The sequence below is a fragment of the Rhineura floridana genome, chromosome 7, assembly GCF_030035675.1.
Source record: "Rhineura floridana isolate rRhiFlo1 chromosome 7, rRhiFlo1.hap2, whole genome shotgun sequence".
NCBI classification, from domain to species: Eukaryota; Metazoa; Chordata; class Lepidosauria; order Squamata; family Rhineuridae; genus Rhineura; species Rhineura floridana.
This window is the reverse complement of record NC_084486.1, coordinates 70,264,236-70,282,347: the sequence shown is the minus strand read 5'-3', so window position 1 is coordinate 70,282,347 and position 18,112 is coordinate 70,264,236. Positions and strand designations below refer to the sequence as shown.

General features: G+C 40.6%; 1 protein-coding gene across 2 annotated transcripts in view; it reads left to right on the top strand.

The window, feature by feature from the left end:
- Positions 1 to 323: 323 nt before the first annotated feature.
- SLC18A2 (solute carrier family 18 member A2) overlaps positions 324 to 18,112 on the top strand; it is a 102,503-nt gene continuing 84,714 nt past the window's right edge. The window contains exon 1 of one of the 2 annotated variants that reach the window (XM_061635877.1): positions 324 to 412. The gene's annotated coding sequence lies outside the window, so the exon portion shown is untranslated. Of the gene's footprint in view, positions 413 to 857; positions 929 to 18,112 lie in introns of those variants that run through there. The other variant, XM_061635880.1, reaches the window with a different exon arrangement.

Sequence of the window (18,112 nt, the reverse complement as noted above, 5' to 3'; positions counted from 1 at the left end):
CAGAACTCATAGAAGAGGAAGGAACTCCATCTCTCCATTTAACCCACTGGGGATAAGCATGTTTAGTTCCAGGACCCATGCAAGTCCTTTTCTCTATAAAATATGTGTGTCATGCATATAAATCTTTTCTACAGCCCAGAACTTAAACTCTGTTAGGGAATGTCCACATTCTACGAAATGCCCAACAAGGGGTGCACCTGTTCTCTTATGTTTGATGTTGCTTAAATGTTCACCTATCTGCACTTTTAGGACTCTGCTAGTTTGACCTACATACAATTTATGTAGGGCCATTACGCTGGTGGGAGCGAGAAAAGTTGCTGTGATTGCTGCTGGAGTTATTGAATCCAGGTCTCCTATCTACTCCTGTTGAAGCTACATTAACCTGATTGGAACCAGGAGCCAAGAAAGGGCGGTAATTTCCTCTTCCCTGGGGTCCACAATTTGAATAGGGTACAACAGATGAATGAGGTCCTTGATTGGTATATGTGACAGTTTGAATTGGCTCAAGCTGAACCTTCTTTTGTGTAGTGGCGGCTTTTCGCGCCCCTCCAACTTCCCAAAGGAGCTCAGAGACTTGTGAAATAGCCACACTCGGTTTCTAGCAGGGGCCCTGGACTCTTTTTTTTTAAAAGCAATTTTCTATATGCTTTAGAATGAAATCTAGACACCAAATTGTGAGTCCCCACAATTTCTGTGAAATGAACCTTCAAGTTTTTAGCCAGTGAATGAAGTCAGAGCTGTGGTTGATGTTGAGCACCAGTGAATCAAAAGCGGCTGTTCTCTCTGGCTAGTGGCTTGTCTCTTTTTAATCTTGGTTTGATAACCAGGTACTCCCTCCAGTTATTTTCTGCAGAGTCTACTACACAGTAAATGTGAGTGGGTGTTAAGGAATCCCCCAGTCCCACACAAAAAAAAGGCAAATACAAAGGTAACACTTTACAAAGTGACTTGCTTGTTGTAAAAAAACAGGAGTGCCATGTAGAAATCCAGGCATGAGGGGTGCCTGCTTTCCTGGCTTGTGCGTGTTTTTATTTGTAGTATCTTATCACCCCATTGAATTCAATAGGACTGACTTTTGAGTAGACATGGTTAGGTTTGTGTTGTAAGTCAATGGGCTTTTGACTAGACACATAGGATTGTACTGTTAATCTTTCTCTCCCCCCCCTATGTTATTTTTAATCAATTAGGCAGGGCTTACTTAAGTGTCCCTGCTGTGATTTGGCAGGAAAGTAATACTGGTTTTTTTTAAAAAAATTCTGCAATGACCAACTTGTTTTGACAATAAACTATTATATGGGATGTAAGTATTTTTACATTTCCAGTGTGTGTGGATGGCTTCTTTCTAACAGCCCTGTGAGGTAGGTTATGGTGAGAGATGGTTCACTCAAGCTTCACTTGCTTAGAGAGTTTTTTGTGAGTGCTGGCAAGGTTTTTTTATTAGTATTCGCTGTAAAATATCAGGACTGTGGAATGTTGCAGTTAAAGCAATGGGGGGGCTGCCTTTGTGCATGTCCCCCTGCTATTACATGGCCTGTGGATATGGCATGAATTAGGGTTGCCAGGTTCAGGGCCTGAGACTGATCCTGTACCTTTAGGAGAAGAGAAAGTCAGCCAAGTGCAGGTGTTCTTGCAACACTGTAATGGGAATTGGGAAGGGAGAACTCCACCTTGTGGTTTTTCACATTACAGTGTTGCAAGAACACCTGCACTTGGCTGACTTTCTCTTCTCCTAAAGATACAGGATCAGTCTCAGGCCCTGAGCCTAGCAACCCTAGGCATCATATATTTGTACTTTATACTTCCTGGGTCCTCCCTCCCACTTTTAGTTTTACAACAACCCTGTGAGATGGGGAGACTGAGAATGAATGAAAAAAAAATCAAGAAGATGGTGCTGGAAAACATGTTCCAAGTAATTCATGCATTATATGATGACATTTGATCTAGTGGTGCCACTTGGATAGTGCTCTTTTTCCTGAAAGATATGGGTTTTTTTAGTTCAACTCCATAGCATATGTTACCAGGTCCTCCAACTTGTTCAACATGAACATGAAGCTGCTGAATCAGGTCACCAGAGGATGTGGAGATGGGTATCATTAATATGCTGATGATGCTCACTCAGCTATATCTGTCTCTTCCAGCTAAATCAGGTGAGTCAAGAAAGTACTGGTTCAGTGTTTGGGGACAGTAACTGACTAGATGAGGGTTCATCAATTAAAACTCAAGCCTGACAAGATGGTGGTCCTGCTGATGAGCAGTTCATCTACTGTGCTTTTTCTGGCACAGGATGCCTGTGCCTTTAATAACTGCCTAACAAAACAGAAATTCAACAGATTTAGCCATTTTCAAGTTGAGGTCACACATGGTGGTCTGGAGATAACACACAAACTTCACCTACTGATCTACTTCTATCTGTTCTTCAGCTGTTAAGGTGCAGGAGCTTTGGCAGGAAAAAAAACTGACCACCCTAGCAATAACATACTTTCTATACATCCTTCATTGGAACCATGAAGAAACTGGGGTGGGGAAAACACCTTCAATATCACCCTGTTTTATTTCCTATTTCATGCTACACTTCAAGATAAGGTGGTTGCTTTCCAATAATTTGAAAATCCTTTTATTATTTTTTTGGCTGTCAGTATTTTATTGTGCGTTTCATAATTGCCTTGCTTTGTATTTTTCAAGTCGGGCTTCTGTTCTGCGTGTAATGCAGCTTCGCTCATTACCACTGACTTGTACACTATCTGTGAAAATCTCCCAAAGTAACCACAAGATGGCACAACCAGCCTGTGTGCAACAGCAGCAACCACCAGATGGTAGCACTGAAACACATAAATACAATTTGCAAACACAAACTACTTCTGGTCTCATTTAAAATAGAAAAACTGAAAGGAATCTCTGAAACAAACGGTCATTTTCTGATCCTTTGTTTCCGTATTCTTATTTCATTGCTACTTGTATAAGCAAAGAATGACATGCAAAGATCTTTAAACAGTTTTATTTTGCATGTAAAATACATTGTGTAGTGGTTTTCAAAGCCATTTCCATTACTAGGGAAAATGAAGAATATCACGATTTAAATGATGGGTCCAGAGTCATACTGCAGGTCAGTGGCAGCAAAATCTTCAATTTTCAAAACGTCTTGTCTAGTATTTTGTTATTCTTTCTATGTGCAAATTTTCATCAAGAATTCGTGTAGAAGGACCCAATATATTCTATCATCTAAAAAATTCATGTTTAGAGTCTGGGATATAATCAAAGCTATATTACAACATGAAGATGGGGAAAAAACAAAAGGCAAAAACATTTTAGAAGAATTAGAATTTAATTTTTATTACATTCTGAGAACATTATCAAGGAACTGATATACAAGTCTTAGGCTGCAATCTGTCGACACATATCAGGGAGGCTATTATTTAGGAAATTAAGTAGAACTTGTGTCATGTATATTAAATAGCATTTATGAAATACTGGTATATTGCATTTTAAAAATACAGAATTAGCAAGAGTTCAAAGAAAGCCTCCCTTGCCACTGAATGCTGATTGCCTCCTGCATCATAATCTGAGACTAGAGACGAGATTCTGTCAGATGTTGGGCTTCCATTCATGCTTAAGTATGTTCAACATTTAGGGCACAGCATCCAGTGAAAGTACAGCACTCCTACAGTCTCATAGATTTTAATGGTAGCTAAGCAATGGCTTGCTTCTTCCCCTGAAATAAAATGCTTTGGTTGGATCAGGCCATGAGCGATTAACCACTGACTGTATGCAATACCTGTCATATCTTATTAAACAGTTTTGACAAGTGACTTGTATATTTTTAATCAGTGCTTGCTATATAAGATATTATAAACTCTGATGCATGTAATAACATACTTATGATAAAACATACCCAACAAAAGCCAGTCACAAAAGCGGTGGCTAGAATGATGTATTGAGAAGCATATTTTTCATGGCAGCTTTTCTGGTTTAGTTCTGTGTTTCTGTTTGGGTGGCTATTTAAATAAATTATTTTTTTGAAAGAGCTCCTCCAGCCTTACCAGTTGTGTAGGAAAGGGGCCCTGGGACTGGAGGGACTCTGTAGCAAACCTGTTTGCAAGCTATTGGTCCCCCAGCTTGCTAGTCAAACCTGATACCACCTTTTCCTGTTTCTTGTAGGTATTTAGGGGGGGCAGCCAAAGGCTCTGTGTTGCGCAAAGTGTGCTGCTAAGTGGTGTTGCACTTGGGGATGCACAAGGGACATGTGTTAGATGATTTGGAGCTGCTTAACATTTATAATACGGTGTGTAAGAAGAAACATCAACTTGGTGACTGATTATTTCTTTGCTCCTGCAAAGAAGCAAAGTAGAATTGAAGATTTTTTGCCACCTCCGAATGCACCACATCTAATGATACTCAGATTCCATGACATCATCAGTATTCCTGTCTGAATGTTGATGCTCCAACATCCTGCAATGACAGTAATGGAAAGGAGAAACATCTGGGCGTGAAAGGGAAGAGATCTGATGGAACAGACTGCTTTGGAAAATGTGTAGGAAAGGGAATTTCAGCAGATATAGCTCTCTCTTCAACACACCTGTTAAAGGTGCAGGAGTCCTACCCCAATCTTCATCTGCAACCTAACCTCTATCTGGTGGTCTCATTTCTTCACTTTGTGACCAGCACAATGCTAATATAGTAGCCCTTAGCTACTATTTTGATCTGAATCCTTTTGCTTCCCAATTTATCTACTTATTTGTCAGAATTGTCTATACCACTCAACATAATCTGTGTGCAGTTTGAAAACACAATGTTCACTATAATATATACAAAATAAAATAAAGCAATGCATCATGTTGAGTAGTACAAGCATGATAAAGCAATGTGTCATGCTCAGTAGTACAAACATGATTGGATCACACTGCAGGGAAAGCATAGGTAAATATAAAAAAAAATCCTGAGCAAGCACCTAAAACACAGGGATGGGGAAATAGAGCTGGCAAATGGACTGGATCCTTCTTGCCACTACCCCTGCAGGCTAGTCCCCACTCACCTGCCAACCACTTGATGTCACAGTTACATCAGGTGATCCGTTTTTGCCCAGGACATTTGAAACCTAAAACATAATGCATGCCAGTAAGAGCTCAATTATGAGCAGATATACTCCCTAGTAGCAGTACAATCCTACGCATGTCTACTGAGACATAAACCACATTGAGTTTAATATAATTTACTCCCAGGTAGGGATGGGCAAATCTGTCAATTTCAGTTTCTTTCAATTTCTTTTTTTCCCAATCTTAATGTCAGTTCTCCACATTTCTACATCATTTGTGTTTTTTAAAAAAGTCCTCAAGAAAATTCACCAGCATCTTCCTGCAAATCTCTCCTAACAGATATTCTTGTATGCAACCCTGCCTAATATATACATTTTGCAAAGCAATTTCCCCTGTAAAGCATTTTGTATGGTAATTTCAGTAATATATGTATTTATATGCACACTTGATCCTAGTATATGCATTTTTGTACACATTACTTGGCTGGAGAACTGTACTGTAAAATTCAGAGAAGTGTAAATTTTGAGGAATGGTTGTGTTTCAACTTGTGTGTTGTTTGGAAAGTATAAATTAGGTAGGCTTACCTTTAAATGTGAACTGAATTGGATTCCCCACCCCCAGCCACTACTCCCATGTAAGTATGTGTTGGACTGCAGCCTAAGATTGCAGTCCTACAGCCACATACCTGGAGTATGCTCGGGTATATTATATATTCACTAATAGGCAAAAAACCCTGAGGTTTAAGAATGTACCTATAGCCAATAGATATTTCTATCAAACTTTAAAAAACAGCTAGCTATTGGGCAGGTTGGTCTTGCACAGTGCAATCCACTTCCTGTGTAGCTTGGAAGAATTTGGTAACATGTGTTTCAGCACATGGTGAGTGGTGGCAACACCTGCAATCAGGAATATTTATTTATTTTCTTATTAGATTTATAAGCCCAAAGATGGAGAATTACATTTTTTCTAGGTTTGTTGGTGGTGTTCTTGCTTTGCTTCTTTCCTGTGTTACTACTGATTCTATAGAGCATCTAATCTAGAAAACTATACTTCTCTTATTATTCATACTGGAAATCTGTGTCAGACAGAATTCTGGGAAGTCTAGTTTGTGAAGGGTGCTGAGAGTTGCTAGGAGAGGCCCTATTCCCCTCACAGAGCTACTATCCCCAGAAGAGGTGCTGACTGTTAAACCACTTTGGCCACTGGAGCTCTGTCAGGGAAATAGGAGTCTCCTAACAACTGTAAGCACCCTTCACAAACTACACTTCTCAGGATTCTTTGGGGGAAAGGCATGACTGGCTAAAGTGAAATAAAGGTCTGGTGTGGGGATGGCCCCCTGATTAGCCAAGCCAAACAGCTGTGAGTCTGGCTTTTAGAACCCTGACAGCTAGTTCTTACTGAGCATGCCTGACATAATAGACTTCAATATTAAATTTATTAAATTAATTAAAAATCAACCAGGCATTTTTTTAACTTTTAAACTGCAGAAGATGAAGGTCAGAGTATGGGGCAAAGTCAGTAATAGGATTACAGGTACTCTGTGAATGTGGCTGATTTTTAATTAATTTCAACCAGTTATGAGACCACTGACATAATTGTCAAATAAGTGACAAATACAGGGGTCTGGATTTTTTTCTCTTGTTTTTACACTTTTACACTTGATTCATGTATCGCCATGAAAACTTAGAGGGTTGTTAAGCAAGTGTTTCTGAGTTCAGGACTAAGGACTATAGGTTTTGTAAGGTTTTGTTTTGAAATGAGCTTATGGAAGGGAAGCAGCAGGATGGCATGGGGTTATTTTCAAGTTAACATTGTGGAATATGAAAATCCATGCTGGCTACAGTGTACAGCCCCTCTTGTGGCTGCATAACGAGGCATATATAGCATTGCACTGTGTGTTCAGGATTGCAGCCTAACAATGTAATTCTATATATGTTTACTTGGTGATAAGTGGGGCTTCAGTGGGGCTTACACCCAGGAAAGTGGGCATGAATTGTACCCTAAAAGTTTTGGGTTTTTTGCATATACAGGTGGTGTAGTGCAAATATATAACCTGAATGTATCATAGATTTTAAAATAGCTCTGTCCATGTTCGGTCCTTCATTGACAACATTCGCACCTGGCACTCATCGGGGAGGGAGGCATGATTGTGCCTTTTAGGTTCATGAGAAACTGCTGTTCATGATGGAGGCTATCATCCCTGGCATGTTTCATTGCTCCTGTCTGTAGTAAGCTGGGGTGCTTTTCAGATCTTTCGCCAACCATCTAATCAACATTGAACAAGCAACAAATGAGTCACATAATTAATAGTTTGTATTATGTGCAGATTTTTTCATTCAGTGGTGAATCTATTGGTTACCAGTTTCCTTGAGTTTTAAGCCTCGTGTAGTTTTTGATTTGTCCATTTTGTCTCAGATGGTAACATGATTCATTATCTTGATAGTACGCTGATTTTAACAGTCAGCAGTGCACCAGGCATGTAAAATGTCAGCTGTTGTACAAAGGTCTAATTGCAGAATGACAATGGCCTTCCCTCCCCTTTAAGTACCACTGTGACCATTGAACTCTTCCTGCCCTAAACACTTAAGAAAACACAGGAATGCCCAGTGATTTTGCACCTGCGAGAGAGACACATGATGGTTATTATTCTTTTGATATCCTGAAATTGAAGCATTTCTAGCATGGAAAATATTCTTGGAAAATAATTTTATTAGAAAAAGATGGAAAGAAAATGTATCTGTTTTACAGCTCTGATTAAAAAAAACACACAGCTTATAATGCTCATGACAGCCAGAAAGTGGAACTAGGAGAGAGAAATGTGCACCATTTACTCATGCCTATGTCTTTGAGGATCAGCTACGGCAGCTTTCCCCAACCTTGTGGCCTCCAGATATTTCGGATTATAACTCCCATCAGCACAGACTAGCCTTCTCATGTCATTAACAAGATTGGATTAGGTAACATTCACCTTTCACTCCCAGTTGGCTGGGGCTGGTTGCCTGGATCAGAGCTTGGAAAAGTTACTTTTTTGAACTACAACTCCCATCAGCCCAATCCAGTGGCCATGATGGCTGGGGCTGATGGGAGTTGTAGTTCAAAAAAGTAACTTTTCCAAGCTCCTTCTATATCTTTTCTCTCTTTACTGAAAAAGTGTGTTCCACTCCCAACAATGGGTGAGAGTTATTGGCTTCATGCTGTTTGTGGCTGCCAAGAGGCATTTGGCTTGTCACTGCTGGAAACAGAATGCTGAACTAGAAGAAGGATCTTTGGTCTCATCCAGTAGGACTCTTCTTTTGCCCTTGTATAATTCCACATGGATGATAATAAGCCTCTTCATCAGACAAATGGGTCATTTCTCATGAGAGATCTTCATAACAGGAGTATGTCCATTAAGCTGCCATCTCCTGGCACTAACAGCGATTCCATGGCAATAATTACTCAATGTTCCCTCTCGCCCAATATCCACCAGTGCTGAAAGTTTTGCCACTTCTGTGGCTGATGCTTACTGTATTAATAAATGAATATGCATGTGTCTTATGCTGAATTAAATCATTGGTCTGGTTAGCATGGTCTGACCTACTCTGACAGGCCATGGCTCTCCAAGATATGCCTTGTGATTTGGGCCCAATTCAAAATGTCAATTTTGAATTATAAAGTCTTGAATGACTTTGGACCTCATTAATCAAAACCTTCCACATAATTACCTACCTACCTAAGATAATCAACAGACGCTCTTTTCCAAGTGCCACCTCAATCGGAACTAAGGGTGTGAGTGCAAGTGAGAAGCCTTTTCAGATGTGGCGTCTCTCCATTCATTGAATTGTCTTCCTAGAGAGACCCACCTGGCTTCCATTTTAATGTCTTTTCAGCACCAGGCAAACATATTACTATTCTCCCAGGACTTTTAACATCTTTTATATTATTGTTTTAACATAATTTATTATTAGACTTTACCAATTAATAGAAATTGGTTGGTTTTAGCTGGTGGAAGGATGTTTTAACTCTTTATTTATTTATTTATTGTATTTATATACCGCCCCATAGCCGAAGCTCTCTGGGCCGTTTACAACTAACAACATTAAAAACAAATACACAAATTTAAAACACATATTTTAAAACCATTTTAAAACACAATTTAAAACAATTTAGGTGGTTAATACGATTTCTTTGCTTGTGCTGACATTTGTGGGGTGGCCACAAATCCACCCTGAACCGAACAGTTCATGACAACTACCACCCAGTTGAGAACACTCTCTTTGGGGGGGAAAGTACTCAAAAGAGTTGTAGCAGTGTTGCTGCATGATGTCCTAGAAGATTCAGTCTAAGTTTCAGGATCGAAACGGCCTTCGTCACCCTGATGGATGGCTTTTACAAAGAGAAGGGTAGAAGGGAGTGCAACTCTTTAATTGTGCTTGATCTGTCATTGGTTTTTGATATCATCAAACATGGTGTTTTCCTGGACTGACTTCATGGGCTGGGTGTCTGAGGCACTGTGTGCCAGTGGCTCCACTCCTACCTTCAGGGTGGGTTTCAGACGGTGGCACTAGGTGACTGCTCCTTGGCCCCTTGACAGTTGTGCTGTAGGATTTTGCAGGGTACCATGTTGCCCCCAATGCTGTTTAAAATCTATATGAAGTCATTGGGAATGGTCATTAGGGGATTTGCAGCACTCTGCCATCAATGATGACATCCAGTTCTATTTGTCTGTAACATCTAAATTGGGAATGACCGTGCAAATTATAGACTGGTGCCTGGATGCAGTGGTAGGCTGGATGAGTGCCAATAAATTGAGACTCAATTCTGGCAAGATGGAGGCACTGGATGGTTGATTTTTAAGTCCAAGATATAGGCCAGTTGCCTGTTCTGAATGAGAACATAGGAAGGTGCTTTATATTGAGTCAGACCGTTGGTTCGTCTTGCTGAGTATTGCCTCTGTACTGACTGGCAAAGGCTCTCTGGGATTTCAGACATTCCCAGTTCTACTTAAATATGCCAGGTTTGAACCAGGAGCTTTCTGCACACAGAGCAGATCCTCTGCCACTAAGCTTTGTCCCTTCCTCAAAGGAACACTTCCTCTGAAGGGGACAGGTTACTAGTCTGAGCCCAAGTGGCCTCAGTGACTAGGACTGCATTTTACTATCTGTGGTTGGTACACCAACTATACCTAGGCAGAGAAAACTTGGCCACAGTAGTCCAGGCATTAGTAACCTCAGCACTGGATTACTATAGCTGGCTTAGAATGCAACAGCTAAGTTTCTGAGTGGAGTAACCTATTGCCAACAGGTAACATTCCTGTTAAAGAACCTGTACTGGCTGTCAGTATATTACCAGGCCAAATTTAAGATTTGCTATTGATATATAAAGCCCTAAACAACTTGAAACCAGGTTGTCTGAGATATCACCTTCTCCTCAATGGACTTGCCTGATCACTGAGATAATCTGAAGAGGCCCTCCTAGCAGTTATTGTGTGCTCCTGAAACCCATAGTACAGAGGCCTGTGTTATGACTTTTATGATAGCACGTGCCACGTGGTATACTCACCTTGGAAATAAGGCATGCACTGATGATTTTATCATTCTTTCAAAGATTAAAATTCTGTGAATATGGATAAACCATTTTAACACAATTTGGATTTCATCAGAGCTTAGTCATATTACAGCTCCTAACGTTGGTGTCAGAAGGAGAGGGATGTAGCCCTGTGACTCTTGTTTAATTATGTTCTCCTGCACAAAATGTTTTACTCTGCAATAGCTCAAGGATGCACCATTTAGTTGCTATGGATGTTGAAATCATCCTCTGCTTTGATTCAAACTTTAAAGCTGACTTTGTCAGAACAACAAAGAGGTAGCATGATGTACTGAGTATGCATGATCATAAATTATTTCTTTTATCTCTAATTTGCGCCTTATTACTTTGCCTTTGTCCTTTTTATTTACCAAGAAGGGATTCATAATAATAATGTGAATTTTAGGATGTCGGTAATGAAGGCTGTCTTTTGAGGGGGTTGGTTTCTTTAGCAATCAAAGCAAGCTTTCAGCCAAGTTCAAGAAGACTGAAACCAGCATATTGAAAAGGAACTTATTTTCCAATATTCATAACATCAAAGTGTTTATAATCAGGGTTTTCTCTCTGTGTGTGACTGTACTCACTGGTATGGAGTACCAGCATCTCTGTGTTTTTCTGCCCATGTCAACCATTTTGTGCTGGCGCCCATTGTACTTTGATCAAGGTATAAATACCAGCACTTCATTTTTAACAAAAAACACTGTTTATAACATATATGATCCAGATACCATATATTTCACACACATTTACATAAGAATATATATATATATTTAAAGAGGTGTCACAGTTTACAATTGCTTGGAAGCCTCAATGTACGTGAGCTTGTGCGAATTGCTAATGACTCATTTGTGAGGGAAAGATACGCTGCTCATGCTCAGGTTTCTGAGTTTGTTTTTAAATGAGAACTTTAAAGGCTCTCTTTGCACACACAAAATCTCTGTTTAAGTATCTGAAATCTGGCAGGTATGCCTCAGAGAGGGCTACTATGCCTACAAATGTCATCCAATCCTACAAAACACACACATACACACACACATTAAAGGTATGTGTTGATTTCCCCCCATTATAGTTTATTTTTCCCCTGTGTGCTTCTTTATTTATTACCTCAGGGGCAGGCAATGTGGTGCTCTCCAGATGTTTGGAGTGCAAATCCCATCATATCTGATCATTAACCATGATGGCTGGGGCTGAAGGAAATAAAACATGTAAATATGCTTCTTGCTCAAAGACCATATAAACAGTTGAACATATGAAACTGTCTTATTCCACATCTGTCAAACCCACGGATCTTCCCGGCTGGCCCAAAATGTTGTGCTGCTGGAAGCAGAGCAACAACAGGTGCCCCTTCTCCTGCACAAGTCAAGGGGCATAATGCCCAAAGCCAGCCTAGTTATTTTGGCACCTGTGGCAGAAAAACCGCAAGCACCTCTCCCCCTACCTAGAAGTAAAAATACAAAAATAACAAATTAATTAACTAACAAGACACCTAAAATTAGTTGCCTGAGGTGGCCGCCTAACTCAAGCTAATGGTCAGGCCCACCCTGGTAACTGACTTTGACTCTAAAGAGTCTCAGGCAGAGGTCTTTCCCATACCATTACTTGCTACTTGCTCCCTTTAGTGCAAAGGCTGGGGAACCTTTGGCCCTCCAGATATTGCTGAACTACAACTCTCATCAACCCCAGCAAGCATGGTCAATGGCCAAGGATAATGGGAGTTGTAGTTCAACAATATCTGAGGGTCAAAGGTTTCCCACATCTATTTTAGCAGGAGTCACTGATGATTAAACTTGGGTCCTTCTACATGCCCCATGCTATGGTGCATGCCTCCCAATCTTCAACACAATTGAATTAGAATTATAAAGCTGTACATGTAGTCTTTGTTGCCTATAAGAGGCAAAACAAACAACCCTGTGTGTGTGAACTGTTCCATAATTAGCAATGAGAAAATGTCAGTTCTTCTAGTGGTGCTTGCTTGCAGGATCATGGCCACTGGGTGCTCTCCAGTAGAAGTTAATTCTACATCGGTCCCATTGAGATCCCTAACACTTAAGTATAGCTGAATGCTTAGCAGTACAACCCTGTGCATGCATTCGGGGGGGGGGGTTGCTCCTAGGTAAATGTGTATAGGATTACAGCCTTAATCCTATTGATCTCATTGTGACTTGCATAGTTTTTAGCTTCTAAAAAGCTTTGGCTCAGTCTGGCCTAGAAGCCATACCCAGATGTGTTGGGAGTATTGTATTTTTCTCAGTGATAAAAGTAGTATGTTCTGCACATGTTCAGAGGTACTTTCTTATTTGTTATCTTTTACAGATTGAAAAGAGGTTCAGAGGCTAAGCCTCCATTCAAATTGCATTCCAGTTCTCTTCTTCTTTCTGTTCCCCTCTTTGTTCAAATTGCATGGCAAGTAGCCAAAAGCTAAATGTCTTTTGCATCGAGAGATAAGAATTTGAAAGTGATAACTACTGTTGACTCAGCATTAGCAATGTGGGTCTGTTGCTAACATGTAGGACTATGATGCTAAAGATTTTCATTTATTTATCAAGACTACACATGCCACCCACTTCCCTCAACCCATCTTCATTTGTTTTTCAATCTCTGTCACAGGAAGAGGCTTTAAAGACAGCTCTTCAGTGCTACAAAACTTTTCTAATGGTGCTTGAAATAAATGGCATTTCTGTCTCTGTGGTTCCTCAGCAGTGGGCACTCCCTGGAAATCTAATGCAGCATTTATATTACCACTAGGACTGTGAAGCAATTGAAGAGTTTTCAATTGATAAATCTGCCTTTTTAATCAATGAATTAAGAAATCAGTTAAAATTAAACAAATGTGAATATTACCAAATGCCCAATAGTGAGATACTCGGGGAACCATAATGCAATGTAGAATTTAACGAACAAGAGCTGTTATGCATTGTTAGTAGAAAAAGTAACTGTTTGAGTTTTTTCTCCCTGTTACAGCAGAAACAAAATAGCTTCAGCCTCCCACAAAAAAAGGTGTGTGGGGGGAACATGTTTGACTCACAGCTCCACCAATTAAAATTTGCCTGGGTTGAGAATTGCCCCAATACTTTCATTAATGTAGGTGACTGAGTCTGCTATTGTTAGGTCCAAACCCAACATGCAAGCTGTCACTGTCTACTCAGCTCACAGACACCCAGGAAGGTGCGGAGTTGAGAGCAATAATCTATTGCCAGAGGCCAGGAAATAACACACAATATTACCTTTGCAAAGGGGTCCCAAGACCTGCGAGCGAATTGCCTTTCAGAAGTGGGAACCCCGTTTATTGATACACACAAGATTTATATAGTTTCCCCAATGGTTACAAAATGGGGAGCAGACGTCATAAAGAATAGAAAAACATTGCTAGACATAGTAACATCTTAGATATGGAAAAAGGGGTGCTTAGGATAACAAAGCCAGGAACATCTTGCCTTCCTTCAGACACAGGCTTGCATAGTTTATACGACCTTGAGATAAGCACTCAGAGTCAGAGGAACAAAGGATAGATAGGAGCAGGGAAGGTTCGGTTACAAGTGGGATCATTAAACTAAGAATATACTCAGGTTACATTTTCTACATTTGAAAGAGTATGCGTGTCAAGGCCTACAACCATGTAAATGAAGCACAGGCATTCGTTTGTGATAAAGTTGGTAACATTATACAAGACATTGAGTATAGATATGCACAAGGAAATGGGAGGGGAGAACATTTCCAGTTCAATCAGGCTTTTATTCGCTTAGCCGCTGGAATGTTTAGGGTCAGGTCATCGGGAAATAAAGCGATATCTACTTTATATCAAGTCAGTAATATTTCCATACCCAACACTATCCTGTTCATGTTTACTAAAGAGTAAATATATTTCTGAATTTTGGATCGTGCTGCACTCTACTGATTCACAGTGCAATCTAATACATGTCTACTCAGAAGTAATCCCAGGTAAGTGTGTATTGGATTGGAGCCTAAACCTATTAATGGCTGCAGCCTTAATTATGACTTTCAGCTTTGGGACCTATTGTTTGAATGGTATATTGTCACTCTATATTGTCACTCTATATTTCTGGCAATAAAAATATGTCATCTCTTTAAATGCTACATCATATGATAGTTCACTGACTGTTCCTTTCCTTTGTGGTAGATGTATAAAGGACAGGAATACTGTATCTTGTCCTAAGCAGATAACTGTCCTAGATTACCCTAAATAGCTGCTATTTGCCTTAGAAACAGGTGCCCACCCACCCATTCCCAGGTAATTTTCTTGGGGTTTTCTAATAACAATGCGAACATAATCTGAAAATGTCTGGAAGGGAGAAATTACTTGTACGTGCTGGGGACAGTGTTCCATTAGCAGTAATTTATCATCCTTAAGAGCCTCACAGGAGCATTCATTAACACAACAAAAAACAGACATTTCCAGTTTGTTGAAATATCACATTGCATGTGCCCATTCATGAATCAGCACCATATCACTCCTTTTATTCCTAGACCTATCTTTCTATTTCTTAAAGTCTGTTATAAATTCATAGGACCAATTGAAGGAAGGGGAAGGGAATCACACTCTATTGCTACTGTGGCAAAACAGCTATAACAGAGAAAGTACATAAACCAGGCACATAATATTCCTCTTGGTTTTAGTGCTTCCAGTATAATATAAATGGATGCATTTTTCAAAAAGATAACAGTCATATTTGATTAGGTTAAGGAACAATTCTCAGTTCTATGTAAACAGCTTTGTGAATTTTTCAGAAAGCAGTATAAATGTTCTATGAATAAGTTTGCAATCCTATACACTGATCTGAGTTCAGTAAGGCATAATTCCAAGTATACATGCATAGGACTGTGCTGCAAGTTTCATGCAGACCTTCCTGCAAAATGATTTGCACCCCCCAACAGCAACCCACTACTGTGTGGAAGAAGGGGCTCTCTGGGTGAATGCAATCATTGTGTATATTATCCAGACGTGTTGGCTTGGATCCTAAGAAAAGTGAACTTAAGGAAGTTTCCCCCTCCCCCCAAAGCCACCTTCAACACTCTTTGAGGTTGGGGAGCTGTCCTGAACAATGTGGCATGGGGTGTTGGGAAGGGGGCTGCTTAAGTGCAGAAGGGATGGGAAACTTTCCTTCTGTAAATTTATTTTAGAACCCAAGTCTGATTTTGAGTGATCTTCCCACACAGACACCACAACCCCACATTGTTCAGGAAAATCTCTGGGCCTCAATAGGCTTGTGAGGGTGCAGTACCTGCTTCCTGCCCCTCCCAATTTTTTATTTTAAAACTTGAGGGTTCCCCCCCCCCTTTGTTTGGAAGGGTCGTCTGTTTGGGGGGCGTGTACCTGCTTTTTTGTCTGTGTTTTATTTGTTTTGGGTATATGTACCCAAAACATATATATGTATGGAAGGGTTTGGATTTGTTAGGCACTGGGGAACATTTTGGGACAAGCCGGGCCTGTACAAAAGGGACGGGCTCCACTTGAACCAGAATGGAACCAGACTGCTGGCACTTAAAATTAAAAAGGTGGCAGAGCAGCTTTTAAACTGACTGAGGGGGGAAACCCGACAGGAGCTGAGAAAGGTCCGGTTCGGAATAAACCTCCCCCCTGGGATAAAAACCAAAGAAATGATGAAATTTTAAAAGGGGTAGGCCTAGAAGTAGGCATTGTGAGAGCAGGGGCACAGGATATAAATTCAGAAGATCAAAATTACCACAGGCCTAACCACAAGTGCCAAAGACACTTGAAGAGAGACACTGCTTACAAGTGCCTGTACGCTAATGCTAGGAGCCTCCGAATCAAGATGGGAGAACTGGAGTGCTTGGTCTTAGAGGAGAGCATTGATATAGTGAGCATAACGGAGACCTGGTGGAATGGAGAAAACCAGTGGGATACGGTTATCCCTGGATATAAACTATATCGGAAGGACAGGGAAGGACGTATTGGTGGCGGAGTCGCTCTATATGTGAAAGAAGGCATTGAATCCAGCAAGCTCGAAACCCCAAAAGAGGCAGACTCCTCCACAGAATCGTTGTGGGTGGTGATACCATGCCCCAGGAGGGACTTAATACTGGGAACGATCTATCGTCCCCCTGATCAAAATGCTCAGGGAGACCTTGAGATGAGATATGAAATTGAGGAAGCATCCAAACTAGGAAATGTGGTAGTAATGGGTGACTTCAACTACCCGGACATAGACTGGCTGCATATGTGTTCCAGTCATGACAAAGAAGCAAAGTTTCTAAATATTCTAAATGACTATTCCCTAGACCAGTTGGTCATGGAACCGACCAGAGGGACTGCAACCCTGGACTTAATCCTCAGTGGGGACCGGGACCTGGTGCAAGATGTAAGTGTTGTTGAACCGATTGGGAGCAGTGACCACAGTGCTATTAAATTAAACATACATGTAAATGGCCAATTGCCAAGAAAATCCAACACGGTCACATTTGACTTCAAAAGAGGAAACTTCACAAAAATGAGGGGATTGGTAAAAAGAAAGCTGAAAAACGAAGTCCAGAGGGTCACATCACTCGAAAATGCTTGGAAGTTGTTTAAAAACACTATATTAGAAGCTCAACTGGAGTGCATACTGCAGATCAGAAAAGGTACCGCCAGGGCCAAGAAGATGCCAGCATGGTTAACGAGCAAAGTCAAGGAAGCTCTTAGAGGCAAAAAGTCTTCCTTCAAAAAATGGAAGTCTTGTCCAGATGAAGAAAATAAAAAAGAACACAAATTCTGGCAAAAGAAATGCAAGAAGACAATAAGGGATGCTAAAAAAGAATTTGAGGAGCACATTGCTAAGAACATAAAAACCAACAACAACAAATTCTATAAATACATTCAAAGCAGGAGACCATCTAGGGAGACGATTGGACCCTTGGATGATAAGGGAGTCAAAGGTGTACTAAAGAACGATAAGGAGATTGCAGAGAAGCTAAATGAATTCTTTGCATCTGTCTTCACAGTGGAAGATATAGGGCAGATCCCTGAACCTGAACTAACATTTGCAGGAAGGGATTCTGAGGAACTGAGACAAATAGTGGTAACGAGAGAGGAAGTTCTAAGCTTAATGGACAATATAAAAACTGACAAATCACCGGGCCCGGATGGCATCCACCCGAGAGTTCTCAAAGAACTCAAATGTGAAATTGCTGATCTGCTAACTAAAATATGTAACTTGTCCCTTGGGTCCTCCTCCGTGCCTGAGGACTGGAAAGTGGCAAATGTAACACCAATCTTCAAAAAGGGATCCAGAGGGGATCCCGGAAATTACAGGCCGGTTAGCTTAACTTCTGTCCCTGGAAAACTGGTAGAAAGTATGATTAAAGCTAGATTAACTAAGCACATAGAAGAACAAGCCTTGCTGAAGCAGAGCCAGCATGGCTTCTGCAAGGGAAAGTCCTGTCTCAGTAACCTATTAGAATTCTTTGAGAGTGTCAACAAGCATATAGATAGAGGTGATCCAGTGGACATAGTGTACTTAGACTTTCAAAAAGCGTTTGACAAGGTACCTCACCAAAGGCTT